General features: G+C 42.8%; 1 long non-coding RNA gene across 2 annotated transcripts in view; it reads right to left on the reverse strand.

Annotated features, from left to right (window-relative positions):
• LOC147013239 (uncharacterized) overlaps positions 1-25767 on the reverse strand; it is a 178012-nt gene that overhangs the window by 13974 nt on the left and 138271 nt on the right. Inside the window, exons 2-3 of one of the 2 annotated variants that reach the window (XR_015051245.1) lie at positions 1043-1161; positions 252-304 (exon numbers count right to left, since the gene is read on the reverse strand). This is a non-coding gene — a long non-coding RNA (uncharacterized LOC147013239). Of the gene's footprint in view, positions 1-251; positions 305-1042; positions 1162-25767 lie in introns of those variants that run through there. The other variant, XR_015051246.1, reaches the window with a different exon arrangement.

Below are 25767 nucleotides of genomic sequence, written 5' to 3' on the forward strand. Positions count from 1 at the left end.
TTGAAGATAACGAAAGTATCATCAATGCAACACAGCCACAACCTCAGAGAAGGATCACCATGTAATGCTCATTCCTCAAAGCATTGCATCACCAATTTGGCGATGAGCTATGATATTGGTGAGCCCATCGGCGTTCTTTGATGCTGATGGTATAGAGTGCTGTCGAATACGAAGGATGTTGATTTGAGGAAAAGTTGAATGGGTGACATGAGATGCCCAGAGCCGAGGCGGCTGTTGCTAGCTAGCTCTTGGTCGTTGCTGGCTAGCTCTTGGTCGTTGCATTGGTGATGTACTGTTTCAAAGTCTGCATTGCCAAATACACAAGTATGGATGTGACGAATGAAATAACATCAAATGAAACCATAATTTCAATATCACAGTGTGGCAGTTCTACGAGTACAGGTATTACCAGATCCTTCATAATAAAAAAGCAAGTGGATTGTGAGACCAGGAGTCCTCTGGGATTGTTAAGTTTAAACTATGAAAGAATTCTGACCATTGGTTTGTTTTGTGGGTTGGAAAGTATTTCTGAAGACACCCCTAAAGAATGTTTGTCCTCTTTGGGTTAGTGCTCATGTTTTATGGAAGACAAGAAAATGTGTTTCGTTTATGTCATATATGAGCTACCTCACAGCAAACTCTAATATCAACTAGAAGAGCACTTGATAGAGCGCATACCTCCACCACGTAATGCCTGATCCACGGGAACATATCAGGCCCAATACATTTTTGAAATATCATGCTATACAGTACTATATCGTTTTTGGCACGATCTCTCAATGGTGAAGAATCACTTAAAAAAATTCTAGTCGTCATATCCGGATCTTCACCAAAATCGAATCAATACTTCCTTGTCTTACATCCAACGTGTCCACCAAGTTTAATCCAAATCCGTCCTCAACTTTTTGACATATCCCGTACACAGACAAACAGACAGAAAGGGGTGAAAACATAACCCCCTTCACCTTCGGTGCTGGAGGTAATAAAATGTTATTTCTTCGATTAACTTTTCTCATTGTTATGCACCAATGACAAGCTTTACCGATCCATCCAATTCTTTGTTTTCCTCCACACGACGTGTCTGCCCTCCACTGATGGGCAACAACAGTGTTCACCGTTTTCAAGTCCGGTGGATGGGCCATTTGGTGATGATCCAAGCACCTGGAATGAGGGGAGATGGGCACCCAAGAAAACAGAAGAGAAAATAAGTAAAAGTAACCATTAACTCTAGACAACACTCACATTTGAGTAAAAACATATAAATTTGGGTAAATTATTTCAATCAAACGAGATATTGGGGTCCACTATTATAAGATCAGACTATTTTTCTGCACGGCGTTTGCACGCTGCCCACGAGGTGATGGCATGAGGCCATTTTCTATAAAAATTGGCTGCTGGTTCAGCTCTCCCTACGATTAATGATTCTGAAACTGGCAACTGAACGTGTAAGCAGCACAACAATTTCCGCTGACCCATTCTTACTCGACACTGGCAGATGTCCATGATTGGATCCACAAGGAATGACAAGCCAAATAAGTAAGCAAAGAGCACCAAGAATATAATCAAGCGATGAGAATATTGCAACCTTGGGTCACGTGTTGATGTTAAAATTCACAATTGGTTCCTTAGCAAGAAGGCAAGTGCTCAAATAGCAGAGATAGCACGATCGCTCAAGAGGGAGCTACTGTCTCTGAACCCGTTGCAGCATCAAGTCTGCAGATCTCTGCTGACACGACTTGATAGCCAGATACGATTCCTTTTCCATGTTGATTCAAAATTAATTCTGCATCATCAGACCTCAGGGCAAGGCTGATGATGGATGACTTCGGCAACCCAAGTACCCTGCCTGAGCAGTCACCGAGTCGCATCAGTCATGTCAGGGTTTTCTCACGTCTATGCGATTCCCGTCTGCTTTCTGTCGCTGCCAATTCCATTTCAATGTGGTCGCTGGTTACAACGCAGGCTGAGCCTCGGGCCAAATGCTTCTGCAGACAGTGAGGTGAAATAACTACACCCGACCACAACCCGCTCACCCACCTCCCAACCCTAGGAGATATTACCAGCCCCAGGCAAACATTCGATCTTCTGGATTTTTTGTTCGAATCAGCAGGAGCAATTTTAGGGGACGCTTCAGTAGGATGCATGTCTTCAATCTGAATGGAAAGCTACAATGCACAAGGCAAATGTTAAAACATTGCAACTTGAGTTGTATATCAGAGCCTTTAAATGAATAATGATTCCTCACGACGAGGGTGGCATTCCCTCGGAATCACAAAGCAAGATTCTCGTTTTGCTGCACGAATCCAAGATTTTGTACTCAAACAGTGCCAAAATCAATTTTCCCAGGAAAGAAAAACAAGACGAAAGTGTGCGTCGTTTAATAGATTCTACCTTTCACTTGTTACATTTTCCAAATTGGTTTCATTAATAATAAGAAGTCAGGGGGAAAACGGCCAAGACCATTAAGCTTTTAAGTTCGAATGAGCTATGATGGGAGCAAACTCATTACAATGTGAGAGAGCATTGCAGCTTCCAAAGTGAGCGCAAGCACTCTTTCGGCCTCAAAATTATATGTCTTGTGAACCAGTCTTCCCACTGCAGGGGAGACATGGAGTAGGCTATTTGAACCAAACAACTTCAGTATCATGAATTTCTGCTTCATCCAGTTGAATATCTGAGTTAATGACAGTGGCCTGGTAGGGGTTTTTGTTCATTGATGTCCTCTGATAATAGAGGAGATTCGTGCGTGCCACACGGGGGAAGGCCATGGAAAGTGGAAGAATGAAAACCTGATCAGGCGTGCGTGGCAGCGAGATTTTGCAGCAGAAGGCATGGCATTAAGCATTCAGCCGCAATTAACGTAAATTACCCGGATAGTGTAATGAGCAAAATGCATGCGATGTAGATTATACCGAATATAAAAAAAGAGAAAAAAAAACATTTTGTAAAGCAAAAAAAAATAAAACAAGAGAGGGAAGGAAACTTCTAGGATTACTGAAAGAGATGAGTTTGCATCCCCATGTAAAGGAGCTTTCTCTCAGTTCAAGAGGGCATCCCCATTACAGCATTCCTTTTTCTCAAACCTGCTTTGTTTATGCATTTCTATTTAAACTCATATTTTGCTATTACCAACGGGATAAAGAGATTTGCGACACGGAATCCAAAGATTAGCAACCGTGGGTGTGGAGGATGCACAGGGATGCAAATGTTTTTTTTTTTTGTGCCCAAAATGGTGTGAGGTTATCGACCACCTTGTGAGACGCTTTGAGCAGGTACCGGATGACAAAACGCTCAGTGGAAGGGTAAACTTCCTTCTGGATGCACAAGGCCTTGTCAGGATTAGTAAGATAGCCGAGATGGATGCACTCACACCCCTGAGCTGTCTAGCCTGGGTTTGAATGCAGACACAGCAATAAACTGCCATCGTGGTCTTTCACATGCAGGGAAAGGCATCAATGTGTGTGCTGTCCCTCGAATGTACATTGAACTGGGTATCCCATCTGCTAACATTTGTTGGCAGATGTTAAAGATCCCATAGTGTCCTTTGTGAAGAGTAGCCAAGCTATCACATGCACCCTGAACAAATTACAACTTAAATAGTGCTTGCAAAGAGGACACGGTGCAGATAAAATGGGCCAAACTAACCATACGCCAACAATGGGCAATCAAATCATTCCATAAATAAGACACTCATAATACATTAAGATGTGCCAATGTTTTATTTTTCAATACAGATATAGTATTATGTGGAAGGGCTGGGGGTGATCCATAGATAGATTATGGTAAGAATAGTATGAACCATTTATTAAAGTACGGTGGAATTACTCTTGTGTTCGGGATGTGGCAGGAGTAAGTCATATGTAATATGTGCACTGATGGACAGTGATTGTAAACAATACAGCAGAATAGGGTAAAATTGTATGGTGTAAAATCCCCTGTACAGTGAGGCCAGGTTCGGACTTGGGCACAAAAGGCACAAAGAAAGCATTTCGTGCATTTAAAGCGGAAGGAACCATTATGAACTGTCGGGCTGGCAGACAGTGAACCATGGTGGTAAAGTGAGCTGTAGAGCCTTGGAGCGGGGCAGAACATTTTAGTGAAGTGCCACCCCACAGGGTGGGACAACTCAGAAGATGGTGCTACCCACAAACATCAACGACCAATGATGGGACAAGCCATGTGCTGAAAAGGCGGTCCTGGTCCCACAAAGGTCATGTTTGTGCATGTGCACAGCAGTTGGAGTAGGACCTTGGGGAGTTAACATGTTTCTCTCTCCCCATTTCCATGTCTGGTTTGGAAAGACGCAGAAGCCACTTCCTTATCGCCATCCATTATCTTGCCCTGAACCACACAAAGCTGTACTATCACGGTCTTCGCCTACTCTCTTCCCCTTCGTTGTTTGAGTGTGGTATTTTGGCACAACAGTGGGTTATTTCTAACATAACATTGCATGTTCCTTCTTCCCACTTTTTTACTTACGAAATGTAAAGATTTCATTAGTATATTGATCGCTTCCGTCCTCTGTTTGTTACTTTAAAAAATCTTTAGATTTCCTAAGTATATTGATGACTTCCGTCCTCTGTTTGTGTGTGTTTGTGTGTGTGTTTGTTTTTAGGCACGATAACTCAAGAACGGAAGAAGTTACCAATGTCAAATTACACCACGTGATAAAGGAGGGTGATGGCTAGCGCTGATTAGATTTTGGTCAAAATCGGTCAAACGTCAAGGTCACAGTGAGGTCAAACATTTGATTTTTGATGGTTTGGAACAGATAACTCGAGAACGGAAGAACCAATGTCAAATTACACCACGTGATTCAGGAGGGTGGTGGCTGGCGCTGATTAGATTTGGTCATAATCGGTCAAAGGTCAAGGTCACAGTGAGGTCAAACATCCAAAACATTCGAAATATTGATGGTTTGGTACAGAATCATCGTAGGAACTTCTGATTTGCGTCGCTACCTTCTCTCGAGACAGCTTTTATTAGACAAGGTCAGAGGTCAAGTTGACGATTTCGTAAGTACCAGTCTATGACTGCTTGTTTGTTTGTTTGTTTGTTTGTAGGCATGATAACTCGAGAACGGAAGAAGCTACCAATGTCAAATTACACCACGTGATTCAGGAGGGTGATGGCTAGTGCTGATGAGATTTTGGACAAAATCGGTCAAAGGTCAAGGTCACAGTGAGGTCAAACATCCAAAAAAAAGTTATAACTCGAGAACAGAAGAAGCTACCAATGTCAAATTAGACCACGTGATTCAGGAGGGTGATGGCTAGCGCTGATTAGATTTTGGTCAAAATCGGTCAAAGGTCAAGGTCACAGTGAGGTCAAACATCAAAAAAATTATAACTCGTGAACGGAAGAAGCTACCAATGTCAAATTACACCACGTGATTCAGGAGGGTGATGGCTAGCGCTGATTAGATTTTGGTCAAAATCTGTCAAAGGTCAAGGTCACAGTGACGTCAACCATTCGATTTATGGTTTGGTGCAGAATCATCGTAGAAACTTCTGGTTTGCGTCGCTACCTTCTCTAGAGACAGCTTTTATTAGACAAGGTCAGAGGTCAAGTTGACGATTTCATAAGTACCAGTCTATGACTGCTTGTTTGTTTGTCGGCACGATAACTCGAGAACGGAAGAAGCTGCCAATGTCAAATTACACCACGTGATTCAGGACGGGGATGGCTTGCGCTGATTAGATTTTGGTCAAAATCGGTCAAAGGTCAAGGTCACAGTGAGGTCAAACATAATTCCATAAATTAATGTGGAGAAATGGAGCATTTTTGCTTCGCTCGACGTTACGAGTTCGTTTTAACTTCGATTTTAATTTTGTCTTTGGTTTTTGCGATTGCTTCGGACGCTTAAAACTCGGTTGTCGAAATTCTGGTAAAAATCGGATGTTTTGGAGACGTTTTAAGATTGTATAAAAAATATTTCACTCGACGGGTCACGGGTCATCCCATGATGCAGTGCACTCAAGCAGACGCGTCGTTGACCCACGTAAAGGTTTTGCGTGTGCGCGCTGACGGTGTTTTCGATAAAGATGGTGTTCAAAAGTCATTTTTTATCCCAATAAAGGTTATCGTCGCATGCCTGAATCGCTAAGCCGTCGGATTATGTAAAGATTGTTGGTGGATGGCCGAATATTACGGTTTTGTGACTTTGATAAAATAATATTAAATAATTGCGTGGATAAATGGAGATTTTTGCTTCGGTCGACGTTACGATTTTGGATGGTTTGGTACAGAATCATCGTAGAAACTTCTGCTTTGTGTCGCTACCTTCTCTCGAAACAGCTTTTATTAGACAAGGTGAGAGGTCAAGTTGACGATTTCGTAAGTAACAGTCTTTGACTGCTTGTTTGTTTGTTTGTCGGCACGATAACTCGAGAACGGAAGAAGCTACCAATGTCAAATTACACCACGTGATTCAGGAGAGTGATGGCTAGTGCTGATTAGATTTCGGTCAAAATTGGTCAAAGGTCAAGGTCACAGTGAGGTCAAACATCCAAAAAATGATAACTCGAGAACGGAAGAAGCTACCAATGTCAAATTACACCACGTGATTCAGGAGGGTGGTGGCTAGCGCTGATGAGATTTTGGTCAAAATCGGTCAAAGGTCAAGGTCACAGTGAGGTCAAACATTCGATTTTTGATGGTTTGGTGCAGAATCATCGTAGAAACTTCTGGTTTGCGTCGCTACCTTCTCTCGAGAGACAGCTTTTATTAGACAAGGTCAGAGGTCAAGTTGACGATTTCGTAAATACCAGTCTATGACTGTTTGTTTGTTTCTTTTGACCGCCAGATCTGTAATGCATTCATTGATAATCCTGTCTTTCATGATACCATATTTTTTTATTTCATGAGAAATAAATATTTCAATTGTAAAAACACATTTTCCCATATTCCTGTCTGACACGCATGGCCCACCACCAGTTCTAGCCTCATCTACAGCATATTTCTTTTTTATATACAGAGTCGAGGCTTGTGGAAGAGCTTGTACACTGAATGGATCAGGACACAACAAGCCAAAAGGAACAGACAAGAGAGGGCAGAAACATCAACAGCAACGTTGAAGGCCAAGATAGAGCCAGATATCGACAAACAATAGGTGTGGGGAGGAATGGGGGGCAGGAAGGATGCATGGTGTGGACAAGATGGATACAGAAGGAAACTCTCAGGAGGAAGAACTGGAAATTTGGAAGGAGAAGGGGTTGGGGTGGGGTTGGGTTAAAGAGGGTAGAAAATATCATAGTTTTCTATTGGGGTGGACTGAGATGGTGGTGAAGAGCTGTCTTGAAGACCTGGAGAGAAGAATTAGATTAAAGAGAATGTGGAAGTTGGTTCCACAGATGGGGAAAAAGACGAACAAATGAGTGGAGATGAGCATTGACCCTGGATTGAGGTACATTCACGAGAAGTGGGTTGATGGTGGACAGTGTGCCCTGCAAAAATTTGAGGGTTGGAGGGGGCGCACAAAGCATGGAAAAAGCAGAGGGTGAAAGACCAGAAAGGAGGTGGTAGAAGACAGAGAGACCACCGACCTGTCTGCAATGGTGAAGTGATAGGCCCAAGAAGGCCTTGCTGTAGAAGGCCTTAGAGGTGGATAGGAGTTCAGGTGTGCCAAGTAAGTTCTTGGCATGATGGAGTATGCCCAGTCGGCAACTGGCTTTGGAGGCAAGCTTGGAAATGTGGTTTGCCCAAGAAAGATCATGGCTGATCGTGAGACCCAGGAGTTTGAATGGCTGAACTTCCTGAAGAGGATTGAGATGCAAGATGTTCCTTTCGGAGAGAAACAGTGAGAGTGTGAGATTTGTCAGGATTGAAAGACATATTCCAAGTGTTTGACCTGCTTATAATTTATTTTTCAAGGTCTGAGGAGAGGGAAGAGGTTGCAGCCTGCCTGTCTGAAGGAAGAGGGATGTCATGGCAGAGGGTGGAGTCATCAGTAAATAGATAAAGAGGATTTTTCAGTCAGATAGATCATTGTTGAAGATCAAGAATAATACTGGGCTCAGAACACTGCCATGGGGTACTCACCACTGACAGGGAGAGGGGATGAAGGGATTCCATTCAGTGAACTACGAGTAGAGAGGAAGTCAGTAAGTCATGTGTGAAGTTGGCCTTGGATGCCACAGGCAGAGAGTTTGGAGAGTAAGGAAGGATTCCAGACTGTGTCAAATGCACGAGATATGTCCAGAGAGACATCCCTGACCTCATGTCTGATATTGATAGCCTCCTTACATTGTTGGGTGAGTAGAAGCTCAACTCCAGCCCTCTGAATGAAACTGCCTAAATCCAGAACCACTGCTCACCCCCAGTCATTCATTCCTCTCTTTTCCCACCTGTGGTACCACCTTCCACACAGTCTTTAATCTCATTATTTTCTCCTGGTCATCAAGAAAGCTGTTCACCACCATCTCAGGTCATCCCCCATTCAAAGCCACAATCTTTCGACACCCGATAAACCACCCCCCCCCCACCCCAAATAATTTTTTTTTTGCTAACGTATGCATCTTGTCCATCTCTTGCGTTCTCCCCTTATACTCATCATTACCTGCATCCCTAATTTGTCCGTCTCTGTCTACCTTTTCCCTCCGCCCTGCTCTTGTTGTTTCCCCATTCTCCTGAAGTTCCCTTTGTTATATTGTGTCCTGATCTGTTCTGCGTCTGAACTTTTCCACAAGCCGAGACCAAGTATATGTATGTATGTATAAATATCTTCTTCTTCTTCTTCTTCTTCTTCTTCTTCTTCTTCTTCTTTCTGCTGCTCCCGTTTGGGGTCACCACAGCGGATCATCCGTATGATCCGCATAGTGATTTGGCACATGTTTTACGCCGGATGCCCTTCCTGATGCAACCCTGGTCGCCTCTTACGACACAGGGATATGATACACCTATTTTAACCAGGGTATACACCGGCCCAGTATACTGGTACTCATTTCGCCGACCTCGGAAGGATGACAGGCTGAGTCAACCCCCTGGTGTATTAATTCAGTGGCTCAACGGGGCTTGAACTCAGGACCTCTTGGATCCCAAGCCGCTGCCCTAACCACTGCGCCAACACCAGGCTTCGTATGTATGTATATATATATATATATATATATATATATATATATATATATATATATATATATATATATATATATATATATATATATATATATATATATATATATATATATATATATATACAGTCAAAGCTCGTTACTATGCCACCCGTCGGGACCGAGCAAAAGTGGCATAGTAGCGAGAGTGGCATAGTAACGAGATTTTGTAAAAACGGCCTTATTTTCTCAAGTTACCCATCTGTAGTTAATCTTTAGACAAAATTTATTCCAGCAAGTAAAAGGCACGACTGTTGTATAAGCAAAACGAACGGAGAACATACACACACTAACAGAGTTCACACACTAACATATGGCATGGCGAGAAATTCACGACACACAAAGCTTTCAAGAATCGTCGGCTGGCGCATCTTCTTTCGGCAGATCTCGTGCATCTCGTTGTCTAGCCGATCGCACGCTTGCATCACACCGGGCTTCCCGCTTCTCTGCTGCATGAACTTCCGGACGGTGCTACAAGCGCGCTGGGCTTCCTCGAACGGAACGATTTCCTCCTCGACAGTTACCTCGTCATCTTCGCTTTCCACCAGCTCCTCACTGCACAGAATCTCCTCCGCAATCTCCTCCAGCGTGAAATCCCCCCAGTCGCGAGGCGCTCGTCGGCTTCGAGAAAGTCAGACAGCTCGATCTCCTCGTTCTCGTGCATCTTTTCCTCGGCAGGCAGAGCTTCCCAGATGTCGGGCAGCTCCACATCCTGTGGCTCAGTTTGGATCTCCTCTTCGATGAACTTGGCCTTCGCGAAACAGTTCCTGATCGTCGACTTGCCGACCTGCTCCCAAGCACGCCGGGCGACGTGTAGAGCGTCGAGCAACGTGAACTTGAACTCCTTTCCCTCGTCTATGGCCTCAAGCCGGCGGCATAGCAGGAGCTTCTTGTAGTGGCGCTTGAGGTTCTCTATGATTCCCTGATCCATTGGTTGCGAAGTGGCTGTCGTGTTGGGTGTGAAGAAGACCAGTTGGATGTTGTTCAGCTCGAGCTCGGGAGGGTGGCCAGAGAAGTTATCGAGACAGACCAGCACTCTGCGTCCCTGCTGGCCGAGTCGTCCGTCCCACGCACGCAACATCTCCTCGAAAAGCTCCGCCGTCATCCACGCCTTCGAGTTCGCCTTGTACTTGACCGGGATCTCTTTGTTCTTGAAGGCACGGGGTTTCTTGGAATTGCCAATCACCAGAAGAGGGAACTTCTCGCTGCCGCTCATGTTTGCCCCAACCAGAAGAGTGATCCTTTGCTTGCTTTTCTTTCCTCCAGTACACCGCTCTCCCCTGAAAGCCATGGTCTTGTTCGGAAGCAGCTGCCAGAAGAGTCCAGTCTCGTCCAGGTTGAAGACGTCGTCTGCGGAGAACTGCCCGAGTAAGGGCCGGAGAACCTGTTGTTGCCACTCAAGAAGGGATTGCGAATCCACCGCTCCAGCTTCGCCCTGCACTGTCTTGAACGTGATGCCGTGGCGCTTCTTGAAATTGCCCAACCAACCGTCGCTCGCCATGAAGTCTGGGATGTGCATCAACTCGGCCAGTTTCATCGCCTTCTCCTTGATCAGATCGCCGCTGACAGGCACATTCTGTCCTCTTGATCGCTTCAGCCACATGAGCACTCCCTCATCAAGCTTCGGGTCGTGAGCCTGCGTCAACTTCATGCGCTTCGATGGAAATCCAGCTTTTATTGCAGCCTCGATTGCATCCTTCTTGCTGAGAATGCCCTTCACGGTGGTTCTCTTAACTTCGACGCCCCATTTCTTGCTAATCTCCCTGGCCAACTTGGACTGATTCGGCTCCTTCTTCGCGGCATCGATGATCTCCTTCTCCTTCAGCGTAAAGTCGGTTCGCTTGCGTTTCTGAGCTGACATTATGGGCTGAATTTGAAAAAAAATGATGTCACTGTTGTACGTGTGCCTGCGTGTCTGTGTGTGTGCTCGCGCTTTTTTGTGTCTCGTTGTGCGTGTTGTGATTGGCTTGTTGTGGCTGGCATCAGGGAGAAGAATCGCGTGTTTTGACACAGTCTAACTATGCGCGTACGTATTGAGTTATGTTGTGCGCAGCTGGACTGTAGTTCGTCGCTTCGCCTTTGGACGTGAGTGTGATAATCGAGCACTGCGCAATACAGACTTTTTCACGACTCGTTCCTTTTAACAGTCACACAGTAGTGGCATGGTAGCGAGAGTAGGGGGTGGCATAGTAAATTTATTTTGTATTGAATTTTGTCGGGACCGAGCAAAAGTGGTATAATAGCGAGAGTGGCATAGAAGCGAGGTGGCATAGTAACGAGCTTTGACTGTATATATATATATATATATATACTAATAAAAGTCAATGTGTGTCTCCCCTCCAAAACTCCAAAACCATAAAACCTCGCAGCCTCAAACGTTACATGCATACGAAGAAAACTCCAAGAAAGTGCAAGAGTGAAAATTATGTGTTTGGGTTAATTAAAACACCCCTTTTGAAGATAATTAATGGCATTATTTAATTATATCCTTCATCAGGCGAGCCTCGGCCACCTCGCTTCCTGGGTCTTAAGGCGTTTCCTGGGTAACCTCGGTGGTGTCTGAAGCCGCCATGATTTTTGGCCCACTCAACCACGCCTTGACTTGGAACAGGCTGCATCAATTTCTGAACCATAAAGATTTTTCCCCCACTTTCATCATTCATATTGAATGCCTGTTCATCATAGCTAAGAATCACTGAAAAAAATCGCTTTTGTAAGCACTATAATTTTCATATTGGGAGCTTGTAGCGATTTCATGCATTATTGACATGATTTTCTACGATCAACTCTCACGTACTAATTAAAGTATATCAGTGAAATATTATTTTGGTTTTGATAATTAGATATCGTTCGGATGAAATATGTGTCAAAATATGTTGTGAAATCTGATAATTTAAAAAATAACGAGTCTTATAACTAAGCCGTATCGGCTTAGTTATGACTCGTTAGTTCTTTTTATTATTAAATGATACTCGTTATTAAATTATACCTATATACTTTAAGCAAGCAAGGCTATGTTCGCTCCTCCATACATCCACAAGAGAATGTGAAATGCACCTAATGGCCAAATCAATAAAAAAAAAATCCTGTGAATCCAGGTACACATCGACTCAAATGCGGCCACTACTATTATGATGAAGGAACCACGAAGGAAAAAAAAAATGGCACCATGTTGGGCACATAAAAAAACGCTCCCTATATGTGGCTGTCATACATGGGTAAGACATATTTTGTCATTGCAGGTCTAACTACATCTCAAACTTTCTTTGGTTATAGTGACACCGTTTAGTTAGAGTATAAAAACAGGTAAAATTTAAAGAAACTGCTGCAGTTGTTGACATGTCATTGAGGTCTATAAAATATAGAAGGTAATCAACACAAAATGCATTTTGTAGAGAGTTAAAAACTTCTCATTGTCGAGTTTATAAAATGATCGTACGAACACAGCAGCACATGGCACTTTCATACTGTCTTTGCACGCAAAGTTATCCGATTCTTTTGAACACAACAGTGCCTCTAATGCAGGACTGATGTTATTGGGATATTACTGGGTGAAACAAAGTTTCCAAGGTATATTTAAGAAGTTTTGTATTCTTGAGGCACATCACTGATAAGCAAGGACCTTACAAGCATGGAGCAGAGATGAGTAATGACCATATTATGGGCCCATATTTCAGCAGGAGGCCAACATAACCACCTTAACAAAAGGCTCTGAGGAATTCGGTTCTCAATGGCCGATGTCACGTAAATATGCGTGGGCCCTGCCAACATCAAAACGTTATCTGGAGTTCAAATTAAAACAAAACACTTTGCACAGTTGCTCTGGTGTGGGGACGACTTGGAGTAAATGGTGGGAATTTGCCAGTGGACCTAATGAATGACAAGTCACATGTTCCATTAAACAAAAATACACATTTATTTATAATGTCTAGTCTTGGGCTCCCCTCAGGAATCACTGGGAATCGTAGGCCGTCGCACACGAATAACCTTGTGTTGTGGCGGGTCACTAATCGACCGCGAATACCAATAACTTGACCATGTGACCGAGGGTCCTCTGTCTAACAACCGTTTCCCTCAGGACACGTGACCTCTTTATGGGGAAATCGTGCCCTCGGTACGGACTTGTTATTTAAATTACCTACTGGATCAGGTACAGCCGAGCAGAGCTGCCAAGTACATATTGGCAATTTAACCGATTATTGCGGAATAACGTCCTGGATAAGCTATGGTGCAAGCCATGCTAGAACAATGGAGGAAAATACAAAAACGAGCTGGGTACATTTCTAACGAACACATTTATTTAAACCAGGAGCAAGGATAGTTATGCAGCACAGTAATGGGATTTATTGCAAATGTACAGCAAGGAAAGCAAGGAAATTGTGGGTGCAGGCAAACAATATTTACAAAAGAAGACAGTGCAGAGTTATCCTGAAAATTCTTATAGTCTTAGCTTATGCTATGAAAGGTGCCATCACTCACACACACACCGACACACACACACACACACACACACACACACACACACACACACACACACACACACACACACACACACACACACACACACACACACACACAGACCTGAGGAAAATTAGAGATAGCACAGAGAGATAGAAACAGTTGAGGATTAACGACCTCTCAATACCTGGCACAGCCAGCACACCTGCACAACACAGAATGCTGAGGAAAGGGGAGGAGAGAGAAATACTGAGGGTGTCCAGGGTGCATGTTTGAGAGGTGCAAGTGTAATGTGATGTGAGGTGCGGCATAGTGCAAGAGGAAGAATGTGAGGTGCAGGTCAGTTCAGTTCACTCTTCATTTCGCTCTCGGGTTTTGCTCCGAAGAGAACAGTTTGTCGGGCTTCCCCAAATTGATTTCTCTTTTGCATCCACAGTTGATGAGAGACAGATGCTATGAGAAAGATGCGTCAAAGAAAACATCCCACCTTAAATCATGTAAGAGTCTGTTTGTGTAAGTGTCGCTGTAGGATGCAACCTAAATGAGTGACGTTGAAATGAAAGCAGTCCTGGCTCACAGCAGCAATGTGTGACCCCACACCTGGTCATGCTTACTCGACGCTTGTCCTTGCACCGCCCGTCTCCCCGGAGATGTCTGGTGAGCTCTGGCATCTTCTTTTCAGCTCTGTCCCCGGCGATCTCTCTGTGATGCTCTTGGCGATACTCCCCAGCTCTGTCCCTGGTGATACTGCTGCCCAGAATGAGCTGCGTATGCTCTTTTTGTGAGCCCCGGATGAGGGGAGAAGCCAAACTTCAGATCAAAAGAGGCTCTCAGTGAAACTGAGCCTCCCCATTGGTCCATCACAGTTGTAGCCATGCCCCACCAGGCCCCGAGTGTGAAATCCAGCTCAGTCACTCTCCAACAGGGGCATGAATAAAAGCTCCAACTTTTACATGGGGCCACGGTTTATGGAGGTGCTCTCTGGACCCGAATGTGTGCTGACCTCCAATCAATTGTAGGATTTTAGGGAAATCCCTGTGCTATCGAGAGATCCTTAAAAGAGGTGCAGCACATGTTCGCGCTTCAAGTTCTGCCCCAAAATAACCCGACGTTTGTCTCCTCCATATCCTTCGAGGCTGTGGTAAGTGTTCCATGAACATGCGGCAGTTGCGGCAGTTTTAGAGCAATGGAAACACGTGGCATTTGTCGTGAGGTGGGATTGTAACGTGGCATTGTGGGGAAGAGGTTGAAGTTCCTTGTGACGAAGTTGTGAATAATGGTCCCGTTTGTAATGGAAAATGTAAGCGTCGGTTGTTGCGGGTATTTTTTAGTAGTCGTATGAAGTGGTTGTGGTGAGCGTGGTATAGTATGGTCAGCAGAATTAAGGTCTGAGGGAAAATGGCAGTTGAGAATTGGTGCGCAGGTGCGCAGGCACTCATGGTGCGCTTGCTTGGTTACTCTCAGCCTTTACTGATTTACGTGCATGCTTGCATGCTTCGTGTGAGAGAAAGGGGTATAGCAAAGGAGTGGAAGAACCGCAATCGTTGAGGATTGAAGAGATCTAACTGAAAGAGAAGGTTAAATAACTTTAACTGAAGGAGTCCCACGCAAGGCATGGTGAAAGAACGCAAAGATTGAAGGTTGAAGAAGGCTAACTGAAGGAATCCCATGCAACACATCTTTCCCTTTTACCCACAAGACCAGTGGTTCTTAACCTTTTTATGTGCCCGTACCCCATGAGCTTTCATAATATTTCCCCGTACCCCCTGTCTAAAATGACTTACGGAAATAAATGAAATTATAATAATTGATATGAAATACAATGTAATGAATATAATTCTTTATACAATGCGTTGAACACATACAAATATACTGAATACAAAAATAGCCTTTCAAGTACAACCGTACTTAAGGGGCTGTCACACCTTGATGTTTTCGCCAGCGTATGACAAGGTCTCAAAATGTATGTAAAACACTGGCGTACGCTGAACTATCGATGTTTTTTTTAAAGTTTTGGGCGTATAATAACGTGTTGGACGTATGCCTATCGTATTAGTAATGTACACAGAACGTTTCAATCACATATAGATAACTTATACCAACGAATGCTGAGCGTGTTGTCGGTGTTCACAACCTATGCCCAACGATAGTCTAACTTATGCATAGCGCGCGGCAGCATATCGCCGACGATCATGTGGCATAGGCTATTCATAGGCTGCAGCTCGACGATTCAAATCATAACCGCACTAGACATCGAAGTGTCAAGCCGTTGTCACACCTTGACGTTTTAGCCAGAGTATGCCGACGTATGAAAAATTTGCGAAACCAAGCTGGCACACGTCGAATACGTTATGAGTAAGTTTTGTATATGTTAAGAGCACGCTGGCATATGTCGTAGTACGCTGGCATACGTCGAGAAATTTTCAGGATGTTGAAAATTTCTTGACGTACTTGGCGTATGACACAGGTTCCACATACGCTGGCATAAGTTGTAGGCACGCTACGCGATCGTTGACACACGTCGACATACGTTACTTGTAAGTTACTCATAAGTCGAAACATGTCGAGGTAATGGTTAGCGTCAGTGTCCCAGACTCCCTGGTTTTTTTGTTGGTTTTTTTTTTTCTTCGGTATGACGGTGATGTTGACACTTTGATTTCTAGTGCGGTTATGATTTAAATCATTGAGCGGCAGCCTATTAATTATATTATCTTATAACCGCACTAGAAATCGAAGTGTTAACATCACCGTCATACCGAAGAAAAAAAAAAAACAACAGGGAGTCTGGAACACTGACGCTAACCATTACCTTGACGGGTTTCATCTTATGAGTAACTTACAAGTAACGTGTGTGGACGTGTGTCAACGATCGCGTAACGTGCCTACAACTTATGGTCAGCGTATGCGGAACGTGTGAGTCATACGCTGGCATACGTCGAAAAATTTCAAGGATGGAAAATTTGTCTAACAGCTTGGCATACTACAACGAATGCCAGCGTACTACAACGTATGCCAGCGTGCTCTTAACGTATACAAACTTACCCATAACGTATTCGACGTGTGCCAGCGTTTTAGCCAAATTTTTCATACGTCAGGCATACGCTGGCTAAATCGTCAAGGTGTGACAGGGCCTTTACACAGTACACCGACAATCAGACATATTACTAATGGCTCTTTTGTTGTTGTTTTTCATCAATGATCATGCTGAAACGAGATTCTTTTTTTGAGATAGCCACACGCATGTCATCACTTGCATCCAAATGATTCCTGGCCTTGGTTTTGATGTTTACGAGAGTTGAAAAACCAGTTTCACATAAGTAGGTAGTCGCAAATGGCACAAGGACCTCCAAAGTTCTCTCTGCTAACTGGGGGAATGTGTTGAGTTGTGCACACCAGAAGGTATCTAACTGCATTGAATCAAACTCCATTTGGATTTTATTACTGGCTTTCATCTCACCTCGATCTTCTATCATTTCATCATTATCATCCATGGAATCTCGGTTGAAAACAAATGGGTCCTGCATCCATCCCTGTGAAACAGAAACCTCTCCATGCTGAAAGTATCCCTGGAAGGACTGACTCAGCACCTGCAAATGTTCTTTCATTTCAGTCACAATGAGTAATAAATTTTCTGCATTAGAAACTTCATCAAGCTTTGGAAAATTTGCATAGTTTCCAGACCCAATGCGATTTATCCAGATTGGAAGTTTATTAGTGAAGGCAGACATCTTTTCCCTGGCTGTGATCATGTTCATCCCTGTACCCTGGATGGAGGTGTTCAACTCGTTGAGGTGGCTGAATATATCTGCCAGGTATGCCAGGGACAAAACAAACTTCTCATTTTCAAAGTGCTCTGCTATGCCACTGCCTCGCTGTCCAAGAAATTGCTGGATTTCTTTGTGCAGTTCGAAAACACGAGTAAGCACTTGGCCACGGGATAGCCACCTCACCTCTGTGTGGAAAAGAAGAACATTGTGTTCAGCTCCAATTTCGTCACAAAAAACTTTGAAGAGACGGTGATTCAAGGCTTGTCCTCTGATAAAGTTTACTGCACTCACAACAATTGACAACACATTTTTCAGTTGTTCTGGTAATGTCTTAGCTGCAAGGGCATGGCGATGCAGCACACCGTGGGTGACTGTGACGTGAGGCACCTCCTTTTTCACACGGGCAGCAAAGCCTGATTTGTTTCCAAGCATGGCAGGAGCTCCATCGGTGCAAAGTGAACCACACATGTCGAGAGTCATCCCGTGCTTCAAGAAGAAATCCTTGACGATATTGAACACGTCAATTGCTTTTGTGGTTGTTGTCAATGGTTCACAAAACAAGAATTCTTCCACCACTTCTTTCTCCTTCACATACCGCACAAATACTAATAACTGACGTCTGTTGACTCATCTAACTGAAGACTCACTTTGATAGGACTGGCTTTGATATCGGCAATCACCTGCTGCAAGAAGTCTTTACTCATGTCACGGATCCTGGAACAGATAATGTCATTTGACAAGGGTACTTGCCTTAGTTTCTTTTCTGCCTCAGTCCCCAGTACTGTTTTTGCCATTTCTAGTGCACAAGGTTTCACCAATTCTTCAGCAACTGTATGAGGCTTTTTTTTCTTGGGACACAAAAATGCAACTTGGTAAGATGCTTGCAACAATGGCTTCTCCATCGGTACAAATCCCTGCTTTGGTAAGGTACCACCACGATCAAATTGTCCCCTTTTGATCTTCAAGGTATTGAAATCATTTCCCGACTTCGCCAACCCGTGCCGATTATTAAAATGTTCATCAAGTCTTGAAGGTTTGAGATTTGCATTTGTAAATACTGTGCTGCATAGTATGCACTGTGGTCTCTGAGTTCCATCTTGCAAGTGAAACCATATCGAACATAGTCATCGTTCCACTTGCATTTCTTGGACGTGGCTCAGCACTGAAAATAAATGCACACAATTAGTAAGTGAAATTTTGAATCAATAGCAAAAGTAGTGACAGTCGTACACAAAAAAAGAGTGAAATAATATATTCTAGGACTCGGATCCTAGGATTCTTCATCTCTACAAGATGTGGAAAACAAAACAAATAAATGCACAGGAAATCACACAAAATACCGCTTATAATTCAAACCATTTCACAACCCACAGTGATAAGACGGACCTCCTGGACAGCAGGAGGTATTAACAACACACTTCACATTTACAAATATTATGTCTTCATATCTGCACCTTCACAACACATCACAACCCCATCCTACAGCTTCATATTCCAACAAAACCATTCCACTACTACAATTTCATCACAGGACAACACCACAGTGCAGCAACATTATCACTTCTCTTCCCATTGTAATTCCTCCTTTGCTGCACAATAGCTTATCACATCATTGCACCATCTTTATCACACTACAACACCACTTTCTTGCAATATATCAAACAAACACCACACTGCAACAGAACGAACCTGTTCCTCCGAAGCCCAAAACACAACTGAGCAATGTCCAACTTCCAAGCAACAGTGCCAGTCATATAACTGAAAGCGTATTATACGAGTAAAATTGACAACGTATGAAACACGTAAAGTCTCAAACCGTAAGTATAAGCCAAGTAACACTGACTTATACAAATATAATTACATCATAGATTTGAGTTAAAAACGGTAAAGAATTAAAATGAAATGCTACCTCAAAAATATAAAATATTTGATTATAATATTTTAAAATTATTCATTAATTGAAACATTTCTAATTAGTTATTTATTATAATTATTATTATTGGAATTTAAGTACTATACAGTATTGAATTTGACACCATATATCATACCCCCTGCTTTGATGCTTCGTACCGCCAGGGGGTACACGTATCCCCGGTTAAGAACCACTGCACTAGACACATGGAAAGTACTAACTAATACACATACTGTTGAAATAACTGCCTTGGGATCACTGTATGTTGTGTGCCATTGCCTTGGAGGCATGCGATTTTACAGAACCACAACAATATGCTTGTCGAGTTTGTCGATTTGATCAGATTTCATTTTTGAGGGTATAGCCGCTGCAGCCACTACAGCCATTGTACACAATGATGAATTCTAAAATGGTAAGGCAAGCACTACACTTCATCCATAGAGGAAATGTTATTCGGCCAACATTCACCCCAATAGGGTATTTCTTTGCTGTTCTTATCCCGCGCACACGGGAAGTTAAGCAATTGATTAAAAATCATTCCAAACAGGAACTTGCCATTTTTCAGGACAACATAAAGGACACAAACAACAGGCACAGAGAACTAATGTAACGTGTTAAATAAGGGGGTGTAAAAAGCATCAACGGTGGTGAACTTCCGAATTTTCTCTTGTCCGCAACCTTTAAAACTTCCTCTTATTTCAATTGAACTATAAACTTGAACATTGTAGAACACAAATCATCTTTTTGGCACTTTCAAAAACCTACCGTATGGTAATATTTGGACAAACTATTACGGCATTTTACTTCATCTCGACCAATCAAATTTGTGCTCATAGACCCCGCCCATGTCCTCTTTCCTCAAGGCTGTGTGGGGTAGGGCGTTCTATGAACTCTACGAGAAAGGAAATGCTCATCGATGTGTGCAAAAACTAAAATATGAAAGGCAAACAAAGCAATCAAGGAGAAAAAAATTATGGAAACAAGAAATGATGTATGTATTAAAAATAATTATTGAAAACTACTACAGAAAACAAAACAAACCAAATCGTACAACAACAGAAAGGTACACAGCACGCAAATAAAAGATATAAATATTGTACAAGAATGATAACACTATACGTATGATAGAGTAAATAATAATGTAAGTCTGGGCATCCTTTTTGGCCTCATTCTTCTTCCCTTCATCAAATCCCTTCTTCAAGTACTTTGGAAACCTCTTTATTCCTTTTTAGAAATGACTCCACATTGTCATTCAATACTCCATACCACTGCTAGGCAGATAACAGCGGCACCACTTTCTTCTGATCTAGAATTGATTAGACACTGGTCTGATAAATGTAACCTGAGAAATCTCTGTCTTACAGTGTCACTCCTGAAGAATCGTTATGAACCCACCTGTCTATTTTCATCGTCAGTCACTAGGAGAGGTACAGTCCCTTGCACCTCAAGACCTCACCGTCATTCATGACCTCTCTGTGTTGAAGACACCAATGATGGTCTCCAAAGCAAGCAGCAGACTAAGCATCCTCTGTCAATCCAAGGCATTTCTTGAAAAAAATAGTTACAGCTTCCAAAGCCTTCATCCATAGCTAAATTTATAGTACTGTTCTGTTATTGGCTGGTGACCCAGTATCACACAGGTCTCCTGGATTCTGTGGAATCTAAAGCTCAAAAGATTATTGGACTCGTGATGATGCCAAAACACAAGGCTTGTTGATCTCACATCCTGGTCAAATCAGTGGGCTCTATTTTTTGGTCGACTCTCCTCCAGTCTAGTTCCCTCTGCTCTCTGACACTCCCCAACAACGACATGATGTATGGGTTCTTCCAGTAATCCCCACTTGGGTAATCTCCTAAAGCCTAGGCTTTCGATACACCTACTTTAGTGCTCTCTTTTCTCATCTTTGGAACCATCTTCCTGAGGCTCTTCAATTCCACTTCTCCCTCCAGGGTTTCAAGCAGGTAGTCCAATATCATCTCATCCCTTATCCTGACCTTCAGTCTTGTCTACCCCCATTTACTCTACCTAACCCAATGCTCTTACTTGCAGGTTGTTGTGCTTCTTCTCCTCCCTTCTCTCTGTTCATTTCCTGTTTACTGATTCCCTTGCTTATCACATCCAACTGTTTCCCCACTGCATGCATTCCCGATGTTTCCTTGCTCTTCCATGTACGGCAATGTTATCGAAATGAAAAACATCCGACGCAAACACGAGTTAAAGATGGACAGCCAGATGACAAATATGACACTGAGAATGCCAGTGATACAGATAGCTAACTACACCATACTGAGAGCAAAAAAGAAAGAAAGAAAGAAAGAAAGAAGGAAAGAAAGAAAGAAATAAAGAAACATTTACACTTGAAGACAAACTTAGCTTCAAGGGAAATTATGTCAACGAGATATGTGGATAATAATGACACTTTCCTTTGCAAATCTGAACTGTTATTAACTTACAAGCCTGACATCCACAGCTCGGTGGAGAAATGCTCTTTCCTTTGAGGTTGCAACCCTGCCTCACACCACGCCTTGCTCATCATTACACCATATAAACCATAGCTTTCAAAATCGTTTTTTTCCCCCACGATTAATCCGAGTCTGGGTGTATTAATCTCATCGCAGACAGGTTGGTGGTGTCTGTCTTGGATTGCCTCCTTTAAGGTCTTGCACCCTCTGCCCTTTTCATGCTCTGTCCCACTCACACACCCCCTCTTACAGGTTTCCCTCAGGGCACACAGAGTTTGCCACTAACCCTCTACTGGAGAAACTCCCAGAATCTAGTACTCACTACTCATCTCCACTCATTTTTCCTCTTTTCTCTCATCTGGAATGAACATCCTCAGTCTGTTTGATCTCCTTCTTCCCTCTGGGGCTTCAAGATAGCTGTTCACCACCAGCTCAGCTCATCCCCATCTACACTCTTGATCTTTCCTACCCTCATTAACCATCCCCAAACCCACTCCTTACTTTCCAGGTTATTGTGTTTTTCTCTCTTCTCCCTCACCATCGTTTTTTGGGGTTTTTTTTCATTTCTATTTCATCCCCCTCTTCTTGTTGTGGGTTTGGTTTTTCCAGCTATTCCCTCCCTCTTCTTCTTGTGTTTGAGCTTGTATCCAGGTTGTTCATCCACATACGTCTACCTCCCCCTCCCCTCCCTTTGATCTCATTCTTCCTCATGCCTATTCTTCCTCCAAGCATCCCTCCATTGTGTCCTCTACCCTGCAGATGGTACCACCCCCACTCAATTTCCACTATGTTCTTGTTACCCCACACACGCAAAGCAAAAAGCTGTGTTAAGCAATTGGTTCACTTCTGTCAATCAGTTTATGATCGAAAAAAAACTTATTTCAATTGAATGTTATATTTTGAACATGAATCGGAACATGAATCTGAAAACAAACATGTAGTTTAACATCCTTTGGCTCTGAATTTGTCCCCATCATGTATGCACAGAGAGGAGTGAGATAATATTTTTACTCTATCTGCCTGCTTGGCAGTTAAACAACATTGAAAATCATTCCAAACAAGAAATTTACTGTTTTTAAGGATGTCATAAAGGACACAAACAACAGGTATGAAAAACTCATGTAACGTGTTAAATAAAGTTGTGTAATAAATATAGCCAATGCATCAACGGCGGTAAACTTCTGCAATCAATTTATTTATACGACCTCTACAATCTATATTTTATATCAATTTAATTATACACTTAAAACAGTGTATAAAATGAATTGCCGTCTTATCGCTTCCCAAATCCTCCAGTTTTGCAGAGCTTGGGACATGTTGTATAACGTGGTGTACAAGACACTGCATAAACAGCACTAAACTTCTTGAAAAAATTTTCACGACTTTTGAAATCATTATTTTATTTAAATTGAATTATTTACTAGAACACTGCATGGGGTAAGGTGTTCCATGAACTCTCTAGTTTTGTTATGTTCTGGTTCATTCTGTGTTGTACTGCTCTTCCACAAGCCTCAAATTCACATCCAAACAAAAGCCGTACCAAACGGTATCACGTGATTCTTACTGGCCACAATACAAATATGTAAATATCATTATCATACCAAAATTGATTTGGTCATCATAATTTCTTATGCAGCAAGCACGTGGCGACTGGATTGCACCATTGCTGGTGAGCAGATGCAGTGCCTCCTGTGATTGATCATATCTGAACGCTGAGATTGCATTTCCTTTGAATTCAAAGTACACTGTGTTGTTTACCTGTTGTTTCCTTATGTCATTGTCTTTTATGAAATATGGGAACAATCTCCAAAATTAACCACCCATTGTTGGATGCTGGTTTGCATCATTGCTTGGAGTGTGACTGCACAGCAGATGCAGTGCCCCCTGTATGTTAGACCAGGAATTTATCATTTGTTCAGGGTGATGGTGGATAACTCACCTACTCTTCACGAATGACACCGTGGGATCTTTAGCATCCACCATATAAGGCTGTCTGATGGGATACCCATTCGAGGGATGGCAGACAGGACACAAGGTGTTAGCTCACTTGCCATGTGAAAAATGAGATTGGACGCATAGAGGTGGGCTAGGATTCGAACCCAGCCAAAATTAGAGCACTACAGTACTATCCATGACTGATCAGAAGCTCTTGTCCAGGCTTAATACCCTGTTCATTGAACTTCACAAAGTAGTGACTCATTCAGAAGACAAAAATATAGCAGTGAGTCAACTCCTTGTGCGAGAACAACAACTGAAATAGAACGGAAGAAATGCCCTTTCCTTACTCAGTGTTCTCATATTAAAAAGGTGCAAAATACATTTATACCATGCTGCAGTTTCCTTTGATTCCGAGACAGTTCGGTGATCCCAGCGAGGTAATGGAAGACTTCAAGCGTGGGTGGTATTCCAAAAATGGAGATTTTCTCCATCAGTGTGACTGTGCAATAAGGTCAAGAGCCCTAAAAATGGAAAGTGTTCTTAAGACTGCAGCTTGGCCGAACTCACCTCATTATTAGTCAAATCGGACATGCTTCGCAACTAGCAGAATGTTTTGGCATTTTTACTCCGACGTTAATTAAGCCTGGTGTTTGCTTAACCGTCAAGGTGGCTGGATTAAGATCTTTTGGTCTTGAATTTGAGATCCTGTCTTTCCATTAAATAACACCAGGTGGGTTGACTCAGCCCGTCATCCTTCCCAGGTCAGCAAATGGGAGCATTGCATCAGCAGCATAGCCACACTCCCAGCAATGATGCTACCAGCAGCCATAGGCTGCATATGAAATAATAAACTCCTATCTTTGACGTATGACAGATGTCACAACAAAAACACCAAGAAATGGGAAGAGAACTTGCTGCCTCGAGTACAGAGCCACGTTCCAGAGCCGTCTGTGTGTGCCTCCTCTCATGTGTCGAAACTCAGCCATTCAACCCACACAGCTCAAGGCACACCGTCGTCTTGACGTCTTCTTGCCTTTGTCTTTAAACATCAGGGGAACTAGCCGTCACAGGCTAGGGTGAGATAAAATGAAGAGATGAACTGAAGACATACCCAGAAAGTCAACAAATTAATAATATCATTTAAATCTCCAACAAAGTTGGCTGTTTCAAGAGTGTGATACAAGGCTGCATCCGTAGCGATTCATCGCTACAGATAGATAATTATTTAACTTAAAAAAGGATAGTTTGTTGAGTTAGAATAAACTAAAATATATAAATAGTCTTTCAAATCCTCAGTGCAAGGAATACACCTCAAATTATTAATTAATTGATTAATAAATTACCAATTTGCTGATTGAAACCATCCTTGGCTTCCCTCTTGCCTTTCACGGACTTAGTGGCCATGGTGTTAAAGTTCATGGCAGTGTCTGAGTGATTGGGCTACTTCACTTGAATCATTTGCTTTTCTTCCCAACCTCATCAAAGTTTCCCTGACATTAAACACACCTCCTTCAACAATGTAAGCAAAGACGATAAAATCAAAATAAATTTCTTCCCCCAATGATACAATTCTGCATCAACCCAAAACCATACACAAGTAACATAAAGCCAATTCGTTTGTGAAGAAATAAGACTTCAATAAGATCCAATAAAGTTAATGAAAACCTTGATAGCAAAGTGCAGACAGAAGGTTGTGGAGTGTGGCAAAAGGAAAGAAGAAATAAACAAATAAATGTAAGGTTTTGAAGTGGGGAGAATTGCAACAAGATCATTGTATTCGGCAGGCCTGGTAGGCCATATGCCAAATGGTCTGATAATGTTGTGCTTGAGAGACGGCCTAACAACCTGTAATGATCGACCAGACTTCTCTGGAAACAACCGAGGCCCTTTTGTCATTTGTCCTTTTCCATATCACGCTTCAAGCCACAACATAATGGATGAGACACCATGGCAGCCATGGGAGTCACTGCTAATTACAAATGCTCGCTACGGCTCAACTTCGGGTTCCCCCCTCCCCCCCCTTTCTGTGTTGATGCCGTTTATGAGGACCGAGGTTAATTACAGTGGTTTGTGAGGATAAAGAGACAACACAAAGAGACAGGCTCATTCAAGGCACAGTTAG

This window comes from Eptatretus burgeri, chromosome 14 (genome assembly GCF_056783735.1).
Source record: "Eptatretus burgeri isolate ZD-2024b chromosome 14, Ebu_testis_v1, whole genome shotgun sequence".
NCBI lineage: Eukaryota > Metazoa > Chordata > Myxini > Myxiniformes > Myxinidae > Eptatretus > Eptatretus burgeri.